This window comes from Felis catus, chromosome D1 (genome assembly GCF_018350175.1).
Source record: "Felis catus isolate Fca126 chromosome D1, F.catus_Fca126_mat1.0, whole genome shotgun sequence".
In the NCBI taxonomy this organism is placed as follows: Eukaryota; Metazoa; Chordata; class Mammalia; order Carnivora; family Felidae; genus Felis; species Felis catus.
Genome location: NC_058377.1, coordinates 92,593,017 through 92,620,129, shown reverse-complemented (window position 1 = coordinate 92,620,129; position 27,113 = coordinate 92,593,017). Strand labels below are relative to the sequence as shown.

Genomic DNA, 27,113 nt, shown 5'->3' with positions numbered 1-27,113 from the left:
CAGATTCTGTCTGTCTGTCTGTCTCTCTCTCTCTCTGCCCCTCCCCTGCTTGCATTCTGTGTGTCTCTCTCTCAAAAGTAAACAAATGTGAAAACAATTTTTAAGTTTCTTATAATTATAAAAGTCTAAGATGTTTTTAAGACACCATAAAAGCCAAACTTGTATTTTAAATGGACAGAGTAGTGAACAGTTTTTCAGTGGAAGGCGTGAAGGGGGACAGCCCCACCACCTATTTGCTGTGTCATTGGATACGTTAAGCTGATGATATCACATCTTTTGATTGCAACCTTGCTGAGTCCCAATTCATCATGCCTTGGAGATGACTCTGGCATAAGTTTATCACATGTGCCATTTTGTCTCCTCTTACTTTAGTATGATGTGATTTTATATTTTCCATATTATATGCTTGCTTCTTGCATAAATGAATGATCTTTATCCTTATGACTTTAAGTTCATAAATATCTCTTATCAGTTTGAAATCTGTATTTTTATGTTTGCTTAGTATTTAATTATTCAGACAATAATTAGGAGGAGAAAGCATCCAATAGGTTACATGGCCATATTTAAGAGAAAACCTTTCAGGTTTGGGATGTCTTTTTATTTTTTTATTTTTTTTAACTTTAAAACAAAATACATTTTTGTTTTAATGGCATTATCCATGTAGAGAGCTTACAACTGATAGTCATTAATAAGGTATACAAAAGTAAACCACTTTATGGAAGTTAGTAAAACTAAGCTTCTACTCTCATTCAGTAGCAGGTACCTAATCCTGCAAATTCATGTAAATTACGTCATTCTTGAGCTTAAAAATTTGATTCCTTAGTTCAGCTAAGTTAATTTAGTATTCTCTTTCTCCCTTTTCTTTTTCTACTTGAAAGTAGGAGAAGGTAAGGCTTGTTTTATCTTGGTATGGGGGAAGGGGCATCCCACATTGCCTGCTGTCCCTTGTCCATCCTGGCCTCTGTTGAGTTGTAAGGCAGAAGGATCTTATTGTGCAGTGTTGTTCTCTACTGATGTCCATGGCCTAAATGCCCTCTGCTCTTCAGATGCATATATTCTTTATGCCAAATATGAACTTCATTCAAACTAGCCCCAAGACTGGGGTAGAGGTGGGGAGTAGTGATTATGATGAGCACAGGGCTTCTTTTCAGGAACCCAGACAGTTTCTATTCTAATCACATCTATGGTCTAGCAGGTAGAACTATAATGTCCTTTGAGTTGGAGTTTACTCTGGAATTTTAGCTTTGTTTTCTCATTTTCCTTTTCTTTAGTTGACACATTTCATTTTGCATTTCTTTAGGCTTTGGCCTTTGATCATTCCAAGCCAAGCCATTTGGAATTCAGAAGAAAACACACACACACACACACACACACACACACACACACACACACACCATTTATCTTTCAAGTTGCTAGCTCTTAGAACTTTTTTTCTAAAAGTGTGAGTTTTAAGATACTTTTTTTTCTTCCTATAGATTTTACAAAGTCTACTTTAGAGCTCAAAAGCCTGAAATTGGACACTGCTGTTCCTCTCTTATACTCTGAAACCAGGACACAATGAAAATACTTGCTGCCCCTTGATTAATAATGAGAGATGTTGGAGTTAGAAAGGATTGTCAAACTAGAAAGTTTGATATAAAATTTTCCTTTACTGTATTGGTAATATGCAAAATATTAGACAAAGGATAAGTTTAGAGATACAAAATAGACTGAACTAGGGGAAGTGACATTTTGATGAAATTTCCAATCATGTGAGATAAGTCACTTTCAGCCATAAGAGATGGCTGGAGGTTAAGACAGGGGGCTGAGGTACGTGCTAGATGGATGAAATGGAGTAAATTGTGTTTCATTGTTCTGTTATTCTTGGCTGTATGTCAAAAGGCATTGATTACTATTTTTTCAAGAATTAGAGAAAAAGAGACACTTTTTTTCTGCTTTCATTTTATTTTAACCAGCCAATAATTAAATTATCAAACACTGCCATTTATCCCATTTTTTCCTGCATTTCCTACCTAAATTTGTAATATTAATTCCAAGATGAGATCAATAGAGCCAGCGTCATCACTTGATGTAACTTCCCAAATTGGTTCCAAGAAGTCTTTGGCTTAAGTAATTATTCTCCTCCTCCGCTTCTTCCTTCTTCTTTTCTGTGTAAAATTATGATCAGATTACAATAGTATCTGTGGGATTGTTAGTCATCTAAAAACCATAAATATCATGGATATTTTTTCTTCTTTAAAGGAAAATGTTGGATAAAGATGACCACAGGAAGATTAAGCTTTTTACTCTGCTTTCAGAACTAAAACTAAAACTCAATATTATATGTTACTTTAACATTGGGAGAAATTCGGAGGGCCTCTAACTGCCTAAATTTAAGATCACATCATCCTCTTCCCACAGATAAGTTGCCCCAGACAAACGACCCATTTTATTAAATAGATTGTTATTTGCTCAGTCAAGTGCTGTGTGTTTGGCCATACCCATAACCCTAGGGCAGGAAATCCTCCCTCACCAACAAAATGCATAGATGATTTAAAAAAAAATTTACTTTGTTCACTTACTCAAAAATCTATTAATTTAGTGACTCAGTTGGTTTAGCATTGAGGCAAGTACTTTGCTCGTATTTATATTTAATCCTCTAACAGCCCCCATATTGGTGTCATTATCTCCATTTCACAAATAACAAAACTGTGATTCAGAGAGGTTAAGTCATTTGTTGCAAGTTACAGAGAAAGTAAGACCAAACCCAGGCTCTATTCTAAATTCCATAACCTTTTCATTATCGACATTATTTCTTTTAGAGAGAAGTTTACTTCGTAAAAAAATGCAAGGGAGTATGGTACAAGTTTCCCATGAAATCGTTAGAAAACAAGTGTTTGCCTCTTAAAATGGACAAGCATCTTTTTCTTATCCTAGTATTTCATTTCTCACTGATATTGCTAGATTGAAAACACAAGAACACATTGATGTTAATGATGATAGTCGAATGAAGGTGTTATAATATTTAAAATATGTGTTATCTGTTAGTTTGGGTCTTTTGTGCTAGAGGCAGGGATGTAAACAGATTTAAATCACTGGGACATCTTTGGCCTTGGGCTGTCTTCTCTTTCACCAAACTTCTTGATCATCTCGTTAATGCCCTTCTCCTCGTTTATATTTTTTCAAACATGACTGGTCCCTGGTAAGTTTGAGTGAAAGCTCCAGAGGATGGATCCTAAAGAGACTCAGGAGCATGAGTTTTATACACTAACTGGGCTAAAAGTACAGTTTCTCTCTCTTCCCTCTTCTGTTTTTCATAGAGATACTATGAGCTTAGAAATAAAAATTCTACAGGAAACCATTTACCTCCATCTTCAAGAATTATACTCCTTTGCTCACAAGGGATAAATTAAATGGGAGTATGTTCTGTGGCAATTCTGTTTACATACACTTCTAAGTAAGGATATTCTTATCACGTATATTCCACTTCCTAATTTCGCTTTTTCTCATGACTCATTATCACAGTTATAATGTATTAGAGTCTAATACATGGCAGACACTGTATTAGTTTCTATACATCTATCACCACATTCTGCATCAAATTACACCCTCATATTATTTCCATATGTCAATAAAGAAATAAATGTATAGGTCATGTAAGAATATGCTTATAGATCATGTAGCTACAGGAGCCAGAAGTCAAACCCAGGTCTGACTCCAAGCTCATTCTTGACTCACATTAAACACGGTTAGATGGAGTGATTGGGAAACATCACAGCCTGCTATGAAGGCAAAAGCTGCTTATGAACACATTTTTTGGTGGAGACAGGTCTTTTCACTGGTTTGCCTGCTGCCTACTTGATTCCTAAAAATATACCGTTGATTGTTCATAACTTCAGAGAAAATCGCTTTTCCATAAAGTGCCCATTATAGCATGTCAATGGATGTGATAACGTGCATAATTTACCTCAGGGGAGTATGTAATTAGAAAATTAACCTTTTCCTTTTCTCCTGTTAATCAGTTGTAGAAAATTATGGAAGAATAATGCACTAGCAGCCATCTACTGTATTATTGTACTTTTAATTTCTAGGTTTTTTCAGTAAGAACAAAATGCTAAGAGACGAGCATGAATGTGTTAAGCAGAAATGGCATTTTGCACCTACAGGGAACCTATTTCCTGTATCTTTCATTTGCTTTTGAAAAATTCTTTAAAATATTCTCTCTCTTGGAGTAGTGTTTTACTCAAATGGCCAAGAAAATTCAGGATTCTGTTTTCACCTCTAAAATCATCCTTACATTTCGGAAAGCATGGTGTTTGTATATGGTACATACATGCTTGTGTCTCTGTGAAAGGATCAAGAACATGTAAACTAAGGGTGATGTGGCCTGAGAAATTGAGAAGGGCCAGGAACCCTATCCTCCCCTACTGATACCGACTTGCTTGCTCAATTCCCAGAAGAGTTTAATTCTCTGAACTGCAAGAAAACAGAGTTAGTCTCATCGTTATTGAAATATTTGATCAGTGTTAACTCGAGATCTCACAGAGGCCGATAGGCAAGGTTGGTTTTATATCTTGAAATCACAGGGTCACAACTTTAATTTTAGTTACATCGTTTGTGATATTTTATTCCTTAGAGACATATGAGAAGCCAAAAAAATAACTCACATAAATCTGAGATATATTAAAACTGTATATGCTAAAGGGTCAGAGGAATGGCTTTGAACTTGGAGTCAGGAGATGTTTTACTAACTGTCTAGTTTTGAGTACATCTCTTAAGTTCTCAGAGTCTCAGTTGTCCATTTGCAAAATGGAGATTTTTTTATTTGTCCTAACTACCTCAAAGAGTTTCTGAAGAGGCAGACATTAAAAAAAAATGTATGTCAAACATTTCAATTGTAATTTTAAGAGTATGAAAAAGTGAAATATTGTTATTTCTACCAGCTGCTATATTTGAGTGGCTAAATTTTTATTTTTATAATAAGACTGAGGTAAAGGCAGCATTCTATATCTTCTTATTCTGAAATTCTCTGTTAAAGTAATTTCTGGTATTCTAAAAATGTTTCATAGAGTAACACGCCCCCCCACCCTGCCCCTATCTGTGATTTCAGTTTCCATGGTTTCAGTTATCCAGTCTTTATAGGAGAGAGGCAGGGAGAGATTTGAGATGGGGAGAAGAGAAAGCAGCGCGTGATTACTTAGGCAGAGACTGGAATGATGTAGCCACCAGCCAAGGAACGATGGTGGCCACCAAAAAAACAAGAAGCAAGGAAAAGATTCTCCCCTAAAGGATTCAGAGAACACACATCCCTGTTTGACACCTTGATCTGTGTCTGCCCAGTTGAAACTGGTTTTTGTGCTTGTGAGTAAGGAAGTATAAGGGAATAAACGTATTTTAAGCCATCAAGTTTGTCGTAATTTGTTAAAGCTGCCATAGGAACTAATACAGCATCCATCCCATCACATCAAAGAATATTCTAGATAAAATGTTGAGTGACTGTGGCAACATCTTCCAAAACCCCTAGCCTACCATCTCACCCTTCTGCTTCACTGGCCACTCCTAGCTCTTCAGAAGTCCTCTTTGCAAATTTCAACATGGCCTCAATGAGAAATCATGGGATGCATTGTAGTCTCCTAATTGTTCCCTTGCATCCTGGGCCATTTATGATACAAAAGGAAAACTTTTAGCTGGTGAAATTATTGGAGTTAAATGAGTTATAAAATAGGAGGTAGAATTTCCCAAGTGGTTTGATTCAAATTTCTCTTTGATGGTATGAGAATAGATCTGATTATTTCTTAGTTTAGATTCTTTCATTTTCCTTTCTGCAATGAATTGTTGCACACGATGCACGTTAGTGGATTCTCTTAAGAAATGCCAAATAGGAAAGTAAAGGAGTACATCTCTTGGGATTTCCCTTTCCTCTCCTTTCAGTCATGTGGTTGGTTTATTTATTTATATTTTGCCCCCATTGGCAACTTAGCGCTTCTGTTTTTACTGGGAAACATAACAATTTCACACTAAAGGATCTTAATACTTTAAGAGAAACAATAGAAGAGACGTCTTAAAAGACTTTAAACCATGAATTTTTGAATATGTTTAAAAAGAAGCAGGGTAAGAGAAAATAATTTTGCCGGAATTTCTAAAGTTTGTCATTTCTCTTGGATGAGAGGTTTTTCCTTCCTATACAGGTTAATATGCTGCCGTTTTTGTCCCTCTTTATAATTAACCAAACACAGACAATTCTTAAGAGTGCCTTCTCCAATTATTTTTGGATAAACAATAGTGCAAAAGGCTGTTTTGAATGAATACATATTGAATTATCAAGCTATTTCTCAGAGATCATCAGTGGTTGAGGGCTATCTATAGGTGTGAACTAATTTGTTGTGATATCCCTTAATCACTTATAACATCTAGAAGAGAATATATTTCTTGGGGCGCCTGGGTGGCGCAGTTGGTTAAGTGTCCGACTTCAGCCAGGTCACGATCTCACGGTCCGTGAGTTCGAGCCCCGCGTTGGGCTCTGGGCTGATGGCTCAGAGCCTGGAGCCTGTTTCCGATTCTGTGTCTCCCTCTCTCTCTGCCCCTCCCTCGTTCATGCTCTGTCTCTCTCTGTCCCAAAAATAAATAAATGTTGAAAAAAATTTAAAAAAAAAGAAGAGAATATATTTCTTTATATTTTTGACCCATATTGCAGGTCACCCACTAAATATACATACTCGGATTTTTGTATCTAAATAGCATTAATTTTGTGCTAATAAAAGCCCCCCCAAAAGTTTTTTTAAATGTGTTTTAATACTCCTACACACAGTGCACAACAAATTGCCAAAACAGCTAAGAGAAGAATATATCAGGTAAATGCAAGTGAAGGAAATGTATAGCTTCACCTGGTGTATCTATAGATCTAGCATATCTAGATCTAACATGCGTTTATATTTCCAATCCTTATCTCTGCAGCCATTTCTCTGTCAGTCTTTGTCTCCATTCTTTTACTTATGTGTTATATTACCTTGTGTGTCTCTGTATGTTTTTAACTAGTGACTGAAAGAGTTAAATTAGAAATTCCTAAATTGGAGGTAATAGAGGCAAAATCAGGAAAAACAGATGGACTAGGAAAAAGTAAAGGAGGTGGAACTAAGACTAAGATTTTTGATCTGGGCACTGGTTACAAATGTATGCTTATTTTAAAAAACACATCAAGCTCTGTCCTTTTAATTTGTGTGCTTTTCCAAACATATTACATACTAAAAAATTCATTTAGAAGTGTAAAGAAAAAATGGCAAAGTGATTAAAATACTTACAGGGAGGTAAAAGGAAAATAATTTTTAAGTGAAATAGCATTGGGGAATATAAAAAATCTCATTCTCATATTTTTCAGAATATGTTATCTTTTTTGAGGAAAATAGTTTATGTATTATTTAACTCAACAGCTACATTCTCTTTTGGTTTGTTAGGAATATTCTTGGTTCACGTCAGTCATTATAAATGCACCATCCCATAAATAGTAAGTTGACATATCACTAATAATCTTATTTAAAAATGTCAAAGTAGAATAGTCTGACCTACCAAGAGTTAATTTCAAAATTATGTTTCATTTAGGCATACAACACAGAATCATTTTGTACTCTTTGTACAAATTTTGGAGCAGCAAAAAGTTCCATTCTTTTCTGGACATTGAGTAATTTTATTTAAAGACCACAATCTTTTATAATAAAAGGGATCGAAGGTTTAGGGTAGCATACAGTTTCCAAAGACAAGCAGTGGAAAATTTTTGCATTGACAGCAGGAAACTTTATTAGCATTGACATAACCCTGTCTTTACATTTCAGTTATTTTTTTATGTTTTAAACTGTGTGTACTTACTAAATATTAAATGATAAAGATTGTATTCTGCTTAATGTCCATATTTTGAGAATGAGAATATCATAAAGTTAGGATTTGTTAGTTCTGCAAGAAGTCAAGGCTCAGAAATATTCAAAAATGTAGTAAGATTCTTCAAGGTCCTTTAATTAGAAAGAAACGTTCAGGATTACACCAGAAATTTTTGTGTTAACTGGCACATAAATTCCCCTTGTTAAGGGGAAATATATAAAGGCCCAAAGTGGGAATGAGGGGTGGGTGGGTAGATAATTTAAGTCTCAGAAGTAAAATGGTAGAAATGGAAGAGTGGGAGTAAACTCCCATTAAAATAAATGGATAAAAGCATTTCTATGAACAGGTTTATATATCAGTAAGCATTGGAGGATCTGTAGGTGGGGAATGGAAAGGATGTAGATAAAATGGAAATGGCCTCCTTCAGGGTGGGCTGACAAACTAAACATAGAGACATAACCTGTGCTCTAGTACTTTAGGTGGTCTTCCGCCAGGGAAGTTTGGGTGCATATCAATCTGTGTACTTCTGTAAGAGAAAATAATAACTCAGCATCAGAGACATTGGCTCAGAAGTTTCAGGACTCTCTGGGCATGTTCAGACTTTTTTTTATGGGTGTGACTAAATTTACCTGTGTCTTAGTCAGCTTGGACTGCTATAACAGAATATCATCAACTGGGTTGCTTAAACAACAAACATTTACTTCTCATAGTTCTGGAGGCTAGAAACACAAGATCAAGGTCCTAAGAGATCTAGAGTCTGGTGAGGGCATAATTTCTGGTTTGCAGATGTTTGTCTTTTCTCTGCATCCTCTATGTGGTGGAGAGAGAAAAATTCTCTCTCTTGTCTCTCTTCTTATAAGGGTACTAATGCCATTCATGACGGCCCTCCCCTCATGACTTAATTTTCTACCAAAGCCACCACCTTCTAATACCTTCACATTAGGGGATAGGATTTCAACATAATCAATTTTTGAAGGACACAATATTTAGTTCATAACACCTGGTAATGAATATTCTAAAAAATTATATTTTAGTACCTCCAAAATTTAATATTTTTTATCATTCCTCCCTTTACTCAATGATAAAATAGATTTTATGTTCAGTTTAGCTTAGACACTACAACAATGAACAAAAGCAGACAGTTTCAAAGCATATAATGAATTAACTTATTTAGTCTGAGAGGTGAGGGGTGTGGCATGGAAGGACTCTGTTTGAGCACAGTCATGGAAAATAATATATTACCCAGAAAAACCGTAAGTGAGTCTCGAAGGAGGGTGAATAGTGCTCCAGACAGAGGCAGTAATATACACAAAGGCATAGTAGATGTATTAGCATATTAGAGTATTAGACAAAGCATCCCACATTTGGGGAACAGAAGCAATTGGCAATAGCATTTGAGGTACATCCAGAGAATTAGAAAATAGTCTGCCTGTGCCTGTGTGTGTGCGTGTTGATTTCTTTAATCTAAATACAATGGGAATCCGTTGTAATATTTAAACAGGAGAGAAAATGACAGTGTTTGTGTTTCAGAAAATCTCCTGGCTGCAAGCTAGATAAATGAATTGGAAGGTGGTTCATGCAAGGCTATTGAGGTGGTCCAGATGAGAGATGGTAATACTTTGGTCCACATTGGGAGTAGTTGGATGGATAAAAATAGGCAAATTCTAGAGAAAAGTCCTAATACTGTATCCCATAAATTGAGTGAGAAAGAGATTGAATAGCTCAGAGCTTCCTGGTTTGTTTGTCTTGGAATACATATTGGGGCCATTTAAAAAATAGTGACCCTGTTCTATGTGGAAGTCCATGAGTTAAGTTTGGAAATAATGATATAAATATGCCTTTGAAACATCCATGTACAGGTGAGAAATAATGGAATGAGGATAGACTTTATTTGCCATAAATCATAATATAAATGATATTTGAAGCCAAGAGTGAATGAAATTATTTTTTAGAGTATAGTGTGAGAAGAGGAGAGAGCCTAACATTAAGCCTTAGGGAATTTTTATCAGAGAAATGGCACAGGAAAAAAAAAAAAACAGGCAATATTGGTCATGGAATGCAAAAAAAAGGGTCTTTCTACAAGCAAAGAGTTATTAGCAGCAATGCCAAATGCTAGTAGGAGGTCAACAAATTGAAAAAATAAAAAAGCTAACAAGTTGATAATTGAAAAATCATCACGTTAGAGAGAATTCTTCCTATAGAAGAAGCAAGTTCAGAGATCTGGGTCTGCTGAGAGAGGAGCAAGATAACAGAGATAGTGAATGCCATATTTCATGAAGTTTAGCTATGGATAGAGGTCAGTGTTTGAGAGGAATGTGGAACAACAGATCCTTTACAAGGAAGGGATCAAATTGAGAGAAAGACTGAATATGTAAGAAGGCCTGTATAGTTGGTACTGTAAAGGTAATGAAAAGGGAGAGAATGGAAGTCAAGTCACAGATTGGCAAATCTGAGGTACTTAAATAAACCAGAGTACTGAAGAAGTCAGGATTTTTAAAAGTGTTGTAAAAGTCTGAAATACTTGCAGATTTTGACAAAGAAATAGATCAGAGCAAAAATTGAACAGTTGGTGGGCCACATAGAGATTGCACTTGTGCTGCAAAATCATAAACATAAAATAGAGCCTATGTGCACTTTTGTGGGATGTTTTCCAATGGAGCACAGTTATTCTGGTTCTGATTAGTATGTGGTAAATGTAATAGGTGGAATTATCTAGTTTGGAAGTTTTGCCGAATATGTAAAATAGAAAAAGAAACAGCTGTGGTAGATTTTGCTATTGACAAGTGTAAACTTGGAATGATGGACCATGCACTTTGAATAAGCAAGAAAATGATGTTTCAAACAAGTGAAATTGTTTCTGCCTTTTGTGCATGTAAAGTTTGTAAAGATATGGAAGTTATGGTCAAATAAAAACAGAAATCCATACCATCTGACACTGTAGCAACATCTTATAAGATTAAGCTGAAGGATAAAACAAGACTGTGGAGATTATTTCAGTCACCTCATTTTGGAGATGATGTATTTAAAATTCAAAGTGGCATGATAACGGATATAGAGTAGTTAGGAGAGCTGTAACTCAAACTCACATCTCTTTAACCTTGATATTGGGTACTCTCCACAGTCTTAATTATCAGTCTCATTACAGATTAGTATATTGACATTGCAGAAGATGACTCAGGCAAAGCATATTCAGAGAAATTAATCTCTGATTAATTTCACCAAATAACTACCCCAGTATACAGCAAGGTGTATCAGTCCCTGAAATAATATCAGAGATCTTTCTATGGTTCTATGACATGTGATTAAAGAGTAATTCCCATAAGGGTGGAAGAAAATTATAAGTAGGGGTTATTTACAAAAGAAAGTATTTGCAGGGAGCCTGGGTGGCTCAGTCGGTTAAGCGTCCAACTTTGGCTCAGGTCATGCTCTCACAGTTCCTGCGTTCAAGCCCCACATTGGGCTCTGTGCTGACAGCTCAGAGTCTGCAGTCTGCAGCCTACAGCTTGCTTTGGATTCTGTGTGTCTCTCTCTCTGCCCCTCCCCCAATGCATGCTCTGTCTCTCTCTCTTAAAAATAAACTTAAAAAATAAAGTATTTGCTTTGGATGGCAGTAAACACCAACTATATTTACCATTTTTTCCCTCAAATACAATATAATATTAAGCGGATTTATTTTTTGCTTAAGTAATATCAGTAAAAATTTTGTTAGAAAATTTAAAATTGAGTATCACATCAGAAAAGTCAGCTACAATATGGATTAAGAGAGGTAACATCTAAAAAGTTACAGATAACCATTGCCTACATATGATGCGAATTCCATGTCAATTAGAAATATTCATCAACTGATAGATATAATGTGCTTGTGTAAATAAAATCACTTCTTCTAATTTCTATAATCTCTCAGAATCTTACAGAAAGCTTGCCGTATCAGAAACCTTGGATTGATATGCCCTATTCATAAAAATTAATTTCACTGGCATGCAATACTATATTATTTACAAACGTTCTACTGTCCACATATCAAAGGGTTGATTGTTGGCAATCTAAATATTCATGCTATTCAGCATGAATTCCTCTTGACTAGATTCATGTACTCTTGTCATGACTGATAATTATTTTGATAGTTAATTGAGATAATGCACCAATGCAGAAATAAACAAGTTGAAGATATATCACCACCTCCCCTCACCTTACACTATAATAGTATAAATCATCTCTTAGATTTATACAGTTCTGATACTGCATACTAATCCCTACACATGGCTAGAGAACCTCTAAATAACAAAAGACATTTAATCTTCCTAGCTTCTCTTAAAGCAAAGCAGGAGATATCTGCTCTTCTAATTCCAGATGTGAGGGGAACAGCTTCTCTAAACTTGAAATTGTTAACTAAGTAAGATGTTCACAAAGCTTATGTAATTCATTATCAGTTTTATTCATCGAAGTATCTCAAATGCCTTTTGATGTTTTCTGGCACATATTAGGTGTTCATGAAATACTTGTTGAATAAATAAGACAGACATAACAGATTAAATACTGAGAATCACTGTCAAAATAAGAAATCACTGTCAAATGACAGTGTCAAATGACATTTGACAGAATCACTGTCAAATAAGAAAGCATGTCATCTCTATGTCATCTCAAACTTTCCATCCTTAACATCGGCATTTACAGCCACTGAAGAATCTCTTCATAAAGTTTTGTTTGAGATTTAAACTATAAGTAAGGGTTTTACATTAAAAATACTGAGTTTATTCCCATTAGCTAAAAGATAAATGTCTAAAGCAAAGATAAATAACAACCCTGGGTGTTGTAAGTGGATTTTACTTTAGTTTGCCAATTTGAGCATATATTACCCACTGGAAAATGTTGTGTCGTTACAAACTCACCTCAATAGTCTAGGGATTACAATTATTTCCAGAGTAGAAAGTCAAACAAAGGTCATAAAAGCAAATTAATTAAATGTTTGAATCAGAACACTGCCTAAAATGATCACTTGTTGTTCAAATTTACAAATCCCAAAGCATCCTAAGAGGTGCTCTAGCAAGAACACTATTGGAGCAGAAGCAGCATTTCCCAGAGGTTGATAGCAACTCATGAACAGTAAATTGTGATGCCAGAGGCAAACATCAATTTTAGATATTCTAATTCTCTAACATATTTTTAGCAAGGAATGCACAATAACAGGGAAGCGGCACATTTTCTTTAAAATTTAGTGACGACATGAAACTGACAGATGTGGCAAAGATTCTGAAGTTGAGTGGGCATTCAAACAATCAGGTCCTGTGCTCATTATATACAGAGAATAGATACTGTATCAAGAACTGCAACCAAAGTAGTAGATTATAAGTTAGCCCTTCAATTCAGCACAAAATACTTGGAACATGATAACAGCACCATCAACTGAGAGGTGTTTTCAGGTAATAATGATTAAAGTATCAAAATTAATTTGTGAGTTGTTAACTTTTGAATTTATATTCAAATCGATTTAAATATATTCCCAATTTAGCATCACTCTCTCTTACATTCTAGCATATTCCTTATGAAAAGAAAAAGATGGATCCAGAAATACCAGTGAGCTAGGATTCTGACCCAGCCCCCTGCCTATTTTATCTTTGCACAGCCTGATTGATTATATATTGAGGCAATTACAACTTAATGCAGTTCTTGAATTAATTATGCCTGGCATGATCAGGAAGTAACAAGAAGACAAGTATGGCTGGAAACTTCTGGAATTTCGCAGTCAGTTTGAAAACTTACTTTAAAAGTATTCCTGGAAAGGGACACAATAAGAAAACAAAAATATAGACAAAAGCATGCTGGAAAAACAAAGAGATATAGATCAAACAGTGAGAGATCAGCATCTTAATGATGAAAGGTTAATTACACTTACTCATTTTTTTAAACTAGAAAGTTATGTGGTATTAAGGCACTCCCCGTTCTATGCAGCTGGTGGGATATTAATTGGTAAAACCTCTTTGAAGCATAATCAAACAATGCTTCTTGCAATTAATATGCACATCCTCTATAGTCTTGCACAACTTTTGAGCAAATGTAAAAGGAGATATATAAGAAGATGTTCATATTAATGTTATTTGTTGTAGCAAAAGCTAAGGCAATGCAGATGACCATCACAAGGGTAATATATAAGACATAAGCTAAATCTACATATTGCAACATGACTACAGTATGAAGCATAATATTTAGATTAATAAGAACCCACTTTATGAATGGAGAGATGGTTAAGTCCCATTCAGAATGCACTGCTGCCTGAAAACTGGGAAAGGCTGGATCATATGGCAGGCAGATTATATTGACACCCTCTACAAATGTTATGACATTTTGTGATTTGGTTCTTTAAAAAATAAAAAGAATGATACCTCTTTAAAATTATTAATACAGTCTTCTTCACTCTTTTAACTTCAACCATATCAGCCCCCCTTATGCTATTTCATTATTCTTGATGACATTTCAGTATAAAAGAGCCTTTGCATGTGGTGTTTCCCTTGCCTGAAACATTCTTCCGTGAAAACAAACATAGCACCTCGATTCTCCTCCTTTGTATCTTTTCTTAAATATCACCTTTTCAGTGAAATCACCTAGCCACCATATAAAAAAATTCAAGTCTACCAGAACCATAGAATTCCTATCTCCCTCCTCTTTTTCTGATTTATGTTTCTCCCCAGTTCTCACTGTCATTTACTACATTAGTTATATAGATAATGTATTTTATCTCTGTCTTTTTTTGTCTGTCTTGTGCAATGGTCTGCCCATTGTAATGTTCAATAAATGTGTGCCAAACTAATTATTTAGTTTTTTTTCTGAAATTTGATTTGATCTGTTGTTAATATTGCATCAAAGCTGTTAATGTTTTAGTTTGTCTTTGCCCTGTATATGTTTTTACACTTATTAGTTTTAAACTTTCTACATTTTTAATTCAAATATGCATTTTCTAAAACCAATGTAAATAAATTTGTTGTCTCTTAGTCCAGTTCAGATTCATGGCAGTTATTGGTTTCATATTTATCTTTCCTGCATGTGATAAAAAACTTTAGAGAGATGGGTGAGAAATATTGTGTTTAATTTTGTTCAATGCCTCGTATAGTTTCTGGCATATAATTGGAGCTTGGCAATGTTTTTTTTTTCATTTAAAGAAATTAATAAATGAATTTTTTTTCAAATGAAACCAGGTAGCAACTTGCAGTGAAGATGGTGTAGGCTGTGAATTAAAAATAACACAAGCTAAATCTTTTCACAGCAAAACTAAATATTAATTTTTTCAAGTTTTATTCATATAGGCACATAAGTATAATTAGAAAATATGCAATTATGTATATTCAATTGGACTTAGAACAAAAATAAAACAAATAATTTTAGTGGCTTTAGGAAATACTGAGGAAATGTGTAATTTTCATATTACTATACATATTAATGTGATTATTCTAGCTATGAAGAATTAATTTTGAAAATATTCAGATTATGAAGGCAAAACTCAACTTATTTTTTCTTAAGTTTTATTTAATTTTTGGCATTAATATAAATGCATTTCAGGGGCACCTGGGTGGCTCAGTCAGTCAAGCATCCGACTTCAGCTCGGGTCATGATCTTGCAGTTCATGGGTGCAGGCCCTGCGTTGGGCTCTGTGCCTACAATTCAGAGCCTGGAGCCTGCTTCAGATTCTGTGTCTCCCTCTTTCTCTGCCACTCCCTTGCTCCCACTCTGTTTCTCAGTCTCTCAAAAATAAATCAACATTAGAACAATGAAAAATATATAAATCCATTTCATGAAGCAGTTTACTATATTACAGCACCAAGTCAGTTATGGTATCTTCAGCTACTTTCTCCAATAATAGGTAATGTTATTAAGTAAAAGCATGTTAGATATTGGGCATTCACGGAGGCTGCAGAAAGTATGCTGCTTTCTTTTAAAATTAAGTTTTGCTAGCCTAGTAATACCGATGGCTAAATCCTACTGGATTAGTTTTTACTTTTACCTGTTCTACTTTAAATAATCTTTCTACCTAGGAAAAGGTTGCATGCATGGATCACGATTCACATTTTGACAAACAGAATAAGAAGGAGAAAGGACTCTGGGTAATGTATTAGGGTTATTATAATACAAATCGCCAAAAAGGCTGATAAAACACAAGCAGCTAAAAATCACACACACAAAAAAGTCTCTATCCTCATGAATCTTGTGTCTTTACTACTGCAGTAGATAATCACCATGGTAAAAGCTTTGGAGACAGAATAAGGGTAGAGTTAGTCTTGGAAGATAAATTAAGGAAGTAAAATCCCATTATTATGGATAATACTATTCAGACTATCATGTCAGAGGGCTGAATAAATTAAAGTTCCATCTTGCTAAGAATTAAAATAATGATTTGTAAAACATCACACGATAGTATTGAATCTTTGGGTTTCTTCAAAGAAAATTCTGATTTAAAATTCTATAAAAGTTCCTACGTAGATAACAAAGATGAAAACAATACAAATCATACTAATCTTTTTAAAACCTCTGTTCTTGATTTCTATATTTTGGTCTTATATTCTTAGGAATCGAAATCATATAGATAAAGATCTAAGTAAGACAACTGAAGATCTGGGGTGCCTGGGTGGCTCAGTCTATTAAGCGTCCGATTTTGGCTCAGGTCATGATCTCACAGTTCCTGAGTTCAAGCCCCATGTCCGGCTCTGTGCCGACAGTTCAGAGCCTGGAGCCTACTTCGGATTCTGTGTCTCCCTCTCTCTCTGCCCCTCCCCTGCTCCCGCTCTGTCTCTCTCTCTTAAAAATGAATAAACATTTAAAAAAATAAAAAAAAAAATAAAAAGATAACTGAAGATTTTTTCAGAATTGAAAAATCTTTTTTTTTTTATCATTGTTTCTTTTTCTTTCTTTCTTTTTCTGGAATTCATAAGAGTTCTGATTCAGATTAGGTGAAAGTAAAATGAATTTTCAATTCGATTGGATAATGGACTATGCTACTGGCTGATCCTGCTCTCTCTCTCCAATTTAGATTCTATCTAGGATTCATCTACTCTCTTTGGATTAGAAACACAAACTCTCACAAGCATAGTGCATCTTCTTTTCACAGAGGCTCATGTGTATACTAACTCTGGTTTGGGGAAGCAATCCGAAAGAATAGTTTCCAGCAGCAAATGTATTCAAGTTGAGGTTAGAGGTGGAGAGCTGGCCCTAAATTATAGAGAATTAAGTCTTGGGAATCTGTCATTTCTCTAAAGCCAGAATCTAAAGAATATTATACATATTTATTTCTAAAGATAAAACTTTAGGCCATAATGTGGTTGCATAGTATATAGGTACATAAACACATAGGCAAGTGTGGAGAATTGTAATTTTTTTTTTCTCTTTCTCCTCTTCGATGCCCTTGTTCTCTCTTTAATCCAGTCATCTATTTAGCTTATCCTTGTAGGTTAAGCAAAGAAAATCCAGGAAGTAGTTGATAGGAGGTGTTCCTTGGTGACTTTCCATCTGCTTTTCAAAACTGTCCTTACCCTCTCCTGACTTAATCCACTTCCTTCATATACTGGGCACCTGTTTAGTTAAGTTTTAGAGGCTTATAGCATTATAAAGTCTATGTTACTTGCTATCCAATGGATAATATTAGAAGACTAATATTCTAATATTGTGTAAATATGACGCAGCAGAGAAAACAGATAAGGGAGAGCAATATTCACTAATATGGATGGAACTCTGAGACATATCGTTCAATGAAATACTCTGGTTTTAACCCCCCACATCCATTATACCCTTCCTCACTACAGAAACACACATATGTCTTACTGGTACATATGTAGATATAAACATTAGAAGAAGAACAGTGATTATTTGGTGATAGCAAATAATCAGAAGAGCAGGATGTGAAAACAGGAGTTTGTTCCTATATGTAAAGTTTTTTTTTAATATGAAATTTATTGTGAAGTTGGTTTCCATACAACACCCAGTGCTCATCCCAACAGGTGCCGTCCTCAATGCCCATCACCCACCCTCCCACCTCCCATCAACCCTTAGTTTATTCTCAGTTTTTAAGTGTCTCTTACGGTTTGGCTCTCTCCCTCTCTAACTTTTTTTTTTTCCTTTCCCTCCCCTCATGGTCTTCTGTCAAGTTTCTCAGGATCCACATAAGAGTGAAAACATATGGTATCTGTCTTTCTCTGTATGACTTATTTCACTTAGCATAACACTCTCCAGTTCCATCTACATTGCTAAAAAAGGCCATGTTTCATTCTTTCTCATTGCCAAGTAGTATTCCATTGTGTATGTTTATGTAAAGTTTTTGTTGTTGATTTTTTTTACAGGAAGAATATATCCATTTCCTTACTTGCATAATTTACAAAATAAACAGAATAAAGTGAGACAGGGATGGAAGGGAGGAAAAGAAAGGAGAGTAGGTCATGATGGATCCATTCAAAATATTTTTAAAAAGCAGAATTATGCAGTGACCTAGTACAAATAGATGTTCACAAGATTTCTGCTGAAATGATAAATAAATGACAGTTTTGAGACAGATGCCTTTAGTCTTAGAGCAGTGTGTTTATAGGCAATTTAATGAGGCAGAATAATCTTATTAGGAAATTAACTGTCATTCTCTGCTGAAGGCTCCTTATAAATAATAAAATGTATGTTGCATCTACATTCAAAGAAGTCATATAAAGCTTGGAATCTCTGAGGTTCCTTTGTGACTGAAAACTTTTTGATTCTCAACCTTATGGGGACCATAATACCCTTAAAAATATCTTTAAACCCCTGTTTACTGTTCTGATTGCAATTCATAGATAATGCAAACCACCTAAACATGTAAATAAAAGTAAATGCAGAAATAAAAACACAGTAATTATAAAGCAACATGCAATATAATATGTGCATATTTGCATTACCTTATTAGATGTCATGAGTGGTTAAAACCATACATGCAAATACAGACAAAAACAAGTCTGTTGTAATGGCCACACCAAATACTTCAGGAAGTGCTGTCCTTGGAGATATGATAAGTCTTAGAAAAGGTTCTGAACAAAACTATATCTAGTCTTCCATAATACACATACATGAAGGTTGCATACTTAAAAAAAATTCATTTTATACTACAATGCAAAATTAGTTTGTGTTAGTATGTAAAATGGGGTTAGATTATATGATCAGATAACTATATTAGAGTTTTCACCTATATGAATATCTGTCAAACTCTTGAATCATATGCATGTAAAGAATTCTTCATTATATAGGGGTGCCTGAGTGGCTCAGTTGGTTAAGCATCTGACTTCAGCTCAGGTCATGATCTCATGGTTCATGGGTTCAAGCCCCACGTCTAGCTCTTTGCTGACAGCTTGCTCAGAGCCTGGAGACTGCTTTGGATTCTGTGTTTCCTTCCCTCTCTGCTCCTCCCCTGCTCACACTCTGTCTCTCAAAAATAAATAAATGTAAAAAAAAAATAGAATTCTTCATCATGTGTATATATTTAGTGAATTGCAGAGTGTCTGGTATAGTCCTATCCCACTAAATGTAATAATCTCACCCATCATTGTGGCCGTAAAAAACATACCAACAAATGTTCTTTAGGTGAATAATCCTCATTAATAGCCACTGGCTTAGACCCTTGGAAGTGGTTACACTGCCCTAGATGGAAAGTGATCTGTGAAAGTAGCTTCTCAAAGACCAGCAAGGGTAAGAGAACTAGGATAGAGCTTGGTTCAATGAAAGGTTACAGGAATTTCTGTGAGTGGTAGAAATCTAGTCTAGAGCATATATATAAGGAATATAGAAGTGGTAAGGTCTTAAGATGAAAGTATCTGTGTAGGTGTTTGGGAACTGTATGCACAAGTTTCACCCAGATGGATGAATGCTGACCACAGAGTATTCTGCTTTTGAGTGGGCTTTGTGACCCTGGGCAAGGATCCTGAGAGAAACAGACAGAATGACTGAAGACCAGATCAGAGCACTTCCCCTGATTGTGTGAGCCCAAGTTTAGATTCTAAGAGAGTAGACTCACCCCACTCTCCATTTCACTCACAAAATAAGTCCTGAGTCAACTGTAATTTCATTTTGAAAAGCGTGGAGAAAGTTAGAGATGTTAGATTGAGCACCTGCATTTAGTCTACTCTCTTTTGAAACCCCACAGCCACAAAAAGTAAATTTAGAAGCAAAAACCCATAGTGGCAAAGAAAAAGTAAGAGTGCAAAGTATCAATTTTTAAAAACATGAAACAGGAGGACAAGTGTCCATTAACTTTACAAAAGTAGCCCTAACCTAGAAGTTGAGAAGCAAAGAAGCAACTCTAAATCATAGAATTATCTGAAATTTCAGAATCAGCAGCAATATATATATATATATATATATATATATATATATATATATATATATACTTATTTTTTGGGGGGGAAGGAAAATATTTCTGGAAACAAATATTAAGCCAAAAAATAAGGTAATTTGTCTATGCTTTAATCTGTTCAGGCAGACTAAGTAGTATAAACCATCAAAACTTACTTTATCACATTTCTGGAGACAGGAAGTCCAAGGTCAAGGTGCCAGCAGCATCAGTGTCTGGAGATAGTTCTTTCGCTGAGTTGCAGACACTTGTCTTCCCACTGGGCCCTTACATAGCAGAAGGGGGGCAGGAGAGAGACAGAGAAAACAAAAACTATCTAGAAAATTCTGGGAATGATTTGAATGTATTGAAGAACTTAAAAACTTAAGCAGTATTTAGAGATAAATTGATGATACATATATTGGAATCATGACTGTTATTTTTAAATCATTTAATCTATATATTAACCCATTAAATATGTACTGACTGCTCACTAGACTTTATTACACTATAAGAGAAATCATTTTCAGAGGTTTGTTATATTAAATTATGATTAAAAATCATCTCAAAGTTCTTCTAATTCCTAGTTTTACTTAAACTCTCAGCATCATTTTTAAATGTAAGTAATGCAGATAGTAATTCCTTTTCTTGGACTATTGTGGGCATTAAATTAAATAAAATTTTATACAAAATTACCAAATTGCCAAATAGATATTTATTCCTTCTTTTCCCTTCTCATGGTTTACACTATATGTAATTTGTTATTTCTTTTCTTGAATTTACAAAGCCTCTCTTATGAACATATTCATCTTTATTAAAGCAGACTTTTATTTCCTATTATTCCTATATAGTCTTTATCACATACATCCCAATACCCATTTAAAGAAAATTAAATGGGTTTCAACTGCTTGCATCTATAAATATTAAAACTGATCATATTGTTAGAAACTGCTGTCCAAAATTAAATAACGTTGATATTAAGGGATGAACTGATTTTTTAAAAATAATAGATAATATTATTTCTTTAAACATTTGAAATGTAATTTTATTTAAGACAGATATATTTTTATACAACTTTTTGGAACACATTTTACATAAATCATATCTGCATATGAATTCAGAACTTAATCATAAATTCTAATTGCTTGGGAATTTATTATGAAATAACTATAAATTAAATGAAATGAGAAAACTTCTATTGAGCAGAAACAGTAGAATGTCTTTCTAAATGTTAATTGAAAACTTACAGTCTGAAATTAACCAATATGGCTCTAGACAACAATTTGAGATGAGATTAAAATCAAGGGCATAAGCTCTTGCATTAATTAAACAATTCTTGGAAGGCCTGGGGTGGAAAGCTGGTTTTAAACTCTGTTAATCTGATTAGATTCCAGACCTTATAACAAATGTGACCTACTTGGATTTTGCAATCTTTAGAGTTCCAACTCTTGCCGTGATATCATGATTTTTTTGAGTATTTGCATTTCTTTGGTGTTTCTACTGTGTTATACTTAAATCTATAAGTAAAGGTTGTATTACACACTAACTGAAAGAGAAAGAAAACATTTCTAAAACTTTACTAGGTGGGACAATTAAAGCTACATCTAAAAAATCATCTCCTTCTATAAAATATTTAAAGACTAGAAATCTTAACCAATTAAGTTTCTTCTTGCATCCTAAAAATTACTTTAATACATTCACAAAGACTAAGTGCAGGTCTTTCTAACTATGGGCAGAACTGTATTTCTCACAAGCTCTATACAAATTATACCTTCTTTTCTTACTGAACTGCAAGCGAATTCCTGGAGGTTTTATCATCACATGCAATAGTTTTTAAGAGTTCTTATTGAGTTCTTGTGTACTAAGCAGAGGCCTAGGTCACAAACATCAAAAATCAATTGTGACTTACTTAAGCAGAAAAAGAGTTTATTATAAGGATGTCGGTTAGTGCCAAGAAATTCAGAAGGCTGGAAAACCAGCCTCAGAAAAGGAGCAGGAAAAAAGAAACCTGGAGAGCAGCGAGGCTCAGAGCCCAGAACTAGTCCATCACGATGGGTCTTGCCACTGCTTCTTCTGATGTCCTACGAACTGAATGTTTCTGCTTCTGATGCCAGCTGTCTCGTTTCCTTGTTTCAATAGCTTGTGATTCAGTTTGGGATAGGTCAAGAATTAGTCAAAAACAAACAAACAAACAAACAACAATTAGTCAAATGGATACATGTTAGGCACAACAGAAGCTGGGAAAAAAGAATGCCTGGCATTTGGGGCTTTTATGGTGGAAGACTGTTTTTGTATCCTACCACCATTCTCTTAATAGGATAGTTCCAGATATACTAAATCCTGGCAACTATGAAAAGTGTTCACACTATCTTGTTCTCAGCATCTGAGATTAGCAATGAATGATTTATAAATCAACACTATGCTCCAAGGGAGCATAATAAAATGAGACCTGTCATTGCTATTACCTAAAAACCTATTTTCATGTGAATAAGCTCACTTTTTAAACATTTTTTTAAATGTTTATTTACTTTTGAGAGAGAGAAAGAGTCAAGCGGGAGAGGGCCAGACACAGCGAGACACAGAATCTGAAGCAGGCTTCAGGCTCTGTGCGATCAGCACAGAGCCTGACGTGGGGCTCAAACTCATGGACTGTGAGACCATGACCGGAACCAAAGTCAGATACTTAACCGACTGAGCCACCCAGATGTCCCGATAAGCTCACTTTTAATCCAATTATTGTTTTGATCTTTTTTCCTATTTTTCATTGGTTTAATGATAAATATATCCATTGTATGTAACATCACTGCTGTGAACAACAACAACAACAACAAAAAGTAGTTCTGTTCTGACTCAGTCACCCTCTCTCTCAAGTTGGCAATGTGCCTACATATAAGCCCAGATAGTTTATACTCCCATTGTATTGAGAACCCCACAATTCTTGCTCCTGCTTAACCTTGTGGTTCTAGTGACAGTCCTAGTTTTGGACAGCCTAGATCAGGTTTGCCTGATCTTCTCTCCTGCCCCATGGATCGATCCCAACCACCGAACAAAACTTAGACCAGTAAGAATTCTACAAGGTTTACTTTCTAACAGAACTGAGGGAGAGAAAGTCCTTCATTAGAATAGGAGGCTCAGGCCCTGTCAATGATGACTATGGATCCTGTCAAGTGTTCTGAATTGCAACAGAATACATGCATGCATGAAGTGTGTTCTCCAGAGGAAGGCAGACATGACAGATGGATAGAGTAAGTCTTGGTGGCATCCTAATCTATTTGTCCCTCTCCTTCTTACAGTTGTTTTTCAACCATTTGTTCTATTACAAATAATACCCTCATATTCTTCCAATAAATTAACCTTCTTGGCAAAACAAGTTCTATTGATTTTCTGTCTCTTGCAACTCAAACTGCTATGACCATTACTAACATTGAAGAACAGCTCAAAGCACTTGCTTTCATGAAGCTTTTAGGTAGAAACTCTTATTTCTCCATCTTTCTTTTTCTTTTTGGTACAAATCATTTGCTCTACTTTCCAGGCAGGACCAGTGATATAATGGAATTTTTAAATCTTTTCCCCTCTCCTTATCTATCCCAAGAAAAGAAATCTGGTAAGAACAGAACAACATGAGCAGTATTATCTGTGGGTGTGTTTACTGTTTTACCTCTCCCTCTCTTCCCTCTCCCCTCTCCCTGCCTCCCAGTCACTTGAATCTACATAAGAATCAAATGCCCCCTCTACTTTTCCCATGCTGGTAGTTATACTGCACAGTTAAAAGTTGGTACTTCTCTAGTTTTCTGTTTTTCCAATGATGAAGTTTGTGAGGTTAGCTGGGTTATGTATGGTTCATGGAATCTGCTTTGTGCAATGCACTCCTGTCATAAGTAGGTTAAAAGGCAAAATTCAGTATTGAGGGAACATCCCAGATTCCTTTAGGTCTCAGCTATGGTTCCTAATCCAATCTTATGAGAAAATCTCTCTCTTAAAATGTTAAGCCCCCAGTGAAAAAGTTCACACCCTGCTCCTCATTAGGCTTCTTGAATCTTATCTCTGAAGTGTAAAGCTCACAACCAGATGAATAGAGAATCAATAAATTGGCATTTCTGGTGATACAAGAATGTTACAGGGGAGTATTTATTATCATTTTAATATAAACCCATGGATATTCAGCACTTTGTCTTGTGTTGTGATGTATTCTTCTCTATTGGGAATCACAGTCTCTAACATGGGAAGAAAACAAATCTATTTTTATTCCATATCTTATATGTAAGAACAGATCATTTATTTATTCCTTCACTCATAAAAGTTTCAACAGATGTTTTCTGAACAACAACTATAATATCAGGTCCTTTGTACAGTGCTAGGAAACAGAAAAATAACACATATCTTTGGCCTCAATGTGTTTAGGAGAGGGGCGTATCAATGTTGATCAGAGATGTTTCTTCTTTATCAGCTTTTTTGTTTGTTTGTTTGTTTGTTTGTTTGTTTAGACTACTGGCAGAGTGTATTATTCTCAGAAATATGAACACGTTTGTCTATTTATCATAGCAAGTTTCTCTCTATAGGTACAAAATGCTGAATGGACTTTTAAACTATCCTATATTGAAAGAACTGACTTGCCTCTTTTTTTCTGGCGTGAACTAGATATATATACCTGCACAAATCTTTTAAACTTTATGGACTTTGAATTTCTCCTCTGTAAAATGGGAGTAAATTTTGTTGTGCATATTAAATGAGTAAGCATGTATGCCACCCAAATATCAATATAGCCTCTCTTGCTGTGTGAGATAACATGGCCAGTAAAGATGGAACCCAAGCCATGAGTTCTCAGTGGGGTGAGATCATCCCCATATGATAAGAAAATTGGTTCTTGAAGGTGAAAAAAATCCGGTTTTATGGATAATACACAAGTACACATATGGTATATAAAAACATAGCTTATCTGTGGTATTAGGATTTTGTGGAGACGTGATTAAAAAAATAATGTTGTAAAAAACTCTTTTGAGTGATAAAAAAAAAAAGTGTCAAGGAACACTGACATGGACCATAATCTAGTTTTCTCCCCCAATGCCTGTAAGACCATGGAAATATTACCTCTCCAACTATGTTCCATTTCTAATACTTGTTAAGTCAATGTAATCAAAACTTTCTTACCCTACTTCACAGGGTTGTAATGAAGATCTCTGTGCAAATACTTTGAAGTGTACAAAGCGCTATGAATTATCAGATGCCATTAGTGACACTTGGACATAATAGCTAAAAGTAAAATACAGTTCCTTTTTTCTTTTTTAAGAGAAAGAGTGAGAGGTATTTGGGGAGGGGCCGAGTTGAGGAGGGGCCGAGTTGAGGTGGGGAGAGAGAGAGAGAGAGGGAGAGAGAGAGAGAGAATGAATATCTTAGGCAGGCTCTAAGCTCAGTGCAGAATCCTACATGGAGCTCACTCCCACCACCCTGGGATCGTGACCTGCGCCAAAAAATCAAGAGTTGGATACTCGACTAAGTTATCCAGGTGTCCCTTAAATACAGTTCTTAAGAGAAAACAAACAAAAATCTTACAGTTGGGACAGTTCAAATTCCATTTTGCAAATGAAAATTCTTTTACCAAAGGAGGTGATAATAGCAACAACTTTGAAACCTGGTTCTTCTACTTGGCAGATTTAGGCATATTACTAAATGCATTTTAGAAGTTACCTGTTTCTCAGTTAAGGAAAATAGTAAAGGAAGTAACTTTCTCTTCCCACAAGAACATCCCTTCTTACCTTTCAAGTCTTGTGCCCTACCTTCCACTCCTCAAATCAGACACATTGTCTTGGAACTATGAAATGTGCAGTGTTATCTAGAATTGTTTGATCACCTATCTCCTTTCTTCTCTATCCCAGTGAATCTTATTTACTTAGTTTAATTTATTTATTCTCCACAGAAAAATATATATTGAAGATCAGCAATGAGCTGGATGCTCTCCTAGGTGCTGAACATACAGTAGTAAACAAAGCAGACAAATTCCTTACAAGCATGCATGGTGTGGACATTGTTATATTTTACTGTAGTCCAGTACTACTGGAAAATAGCAACAATTAAGATATCCCCTCACCCTTCTGTGTTCTTTGCGGGGCATGATCCTTTCCCATATGATTTATGTAAGATTCATAGATGCTCCCTTTGTTTACCTATGACAAGGCAGATTCAGGACATTGAAATTCCCATTCTTTGGTTCATAAATGTTATCTGAAGTGCTCTCCACTGACCAACCTGGACAAAACACCTGCTATATATTGACTTGACCAAACTTGAGTGAAGCTTTTCTCCTTACCCCAGGCACCTGAACTTAGGATCCCTCCCCACCACCGCCCTCAGCCTGAGCTAGCTTATAGCTCCTCCTTAAGTTCTGTTCTGAGAATAGCTGACCTCATAATAAAACAGTCTCTGATCTACTGTCCTATCAAACAACCCTTCCATCCTACTCACTGGCACCTAGTTCTTTCAAGATTTGTTTACTACTCCCTTTAAAAGAAAAGCCCTTTTCTAACTAATCTTGAGATGCTTGCAATTCTCACAGGCAGAGTGTTCTTGCTGAAGTAGTCCCTTTCCCCATGGCAGTGGTCTCTTCATATTCTTGCAATGTTTTTTAGTAAGTCTCTCCTTACCTAAGCCTGAATTTCTTTTTTATTTAACAGTGCTTATGTACATACAGATAATAATTATTATATGTGAATATCTTATACTTGGCATAAAGTTCATAATGTTCCTCATACACTGAAGGGCATTGGTTTAGTATTATACTCGAGTTTTGTTTCTGGTACCCATTCCTGACAGGTGGCACTCAGGCATTTGATCTACATGGAAAGTGGTTTTATCTCACAGGCCAACATTATTTGTGATCATGTTTGGAAACCCAATACTGAAAAGGGTTCCAACCAAGGATACATTCTCAGGAAGAAATAGTGCTCTA

General features: G+C 35.3%; 1 long non-coding RNA gene across 1 annotated transcript; it reads right to left on the bottom strand.

Annotated features, from left to right (window-relative positions):
* Window positions 1-1,951: 1,951 nt before the first annotated feature.
* LOC123380576 lies at window positions 1,952-26,615 on the bottom strand. Its single transcript, XR_006586537.1, has 4 exons — window positions 26,332-26,615; window positions 22,080-22,309; window positions 20,350-20,457; window positions 1,952-2,147 (listed from the first exon to the last, which is right to left on the bottom strand). It is a non-coding gene; the product is annotated as an uncharacterized LOC123380576 (long non-coding RNA).
* Window positions 26,616-27,113: the final 498 nt, after the last annotated feature.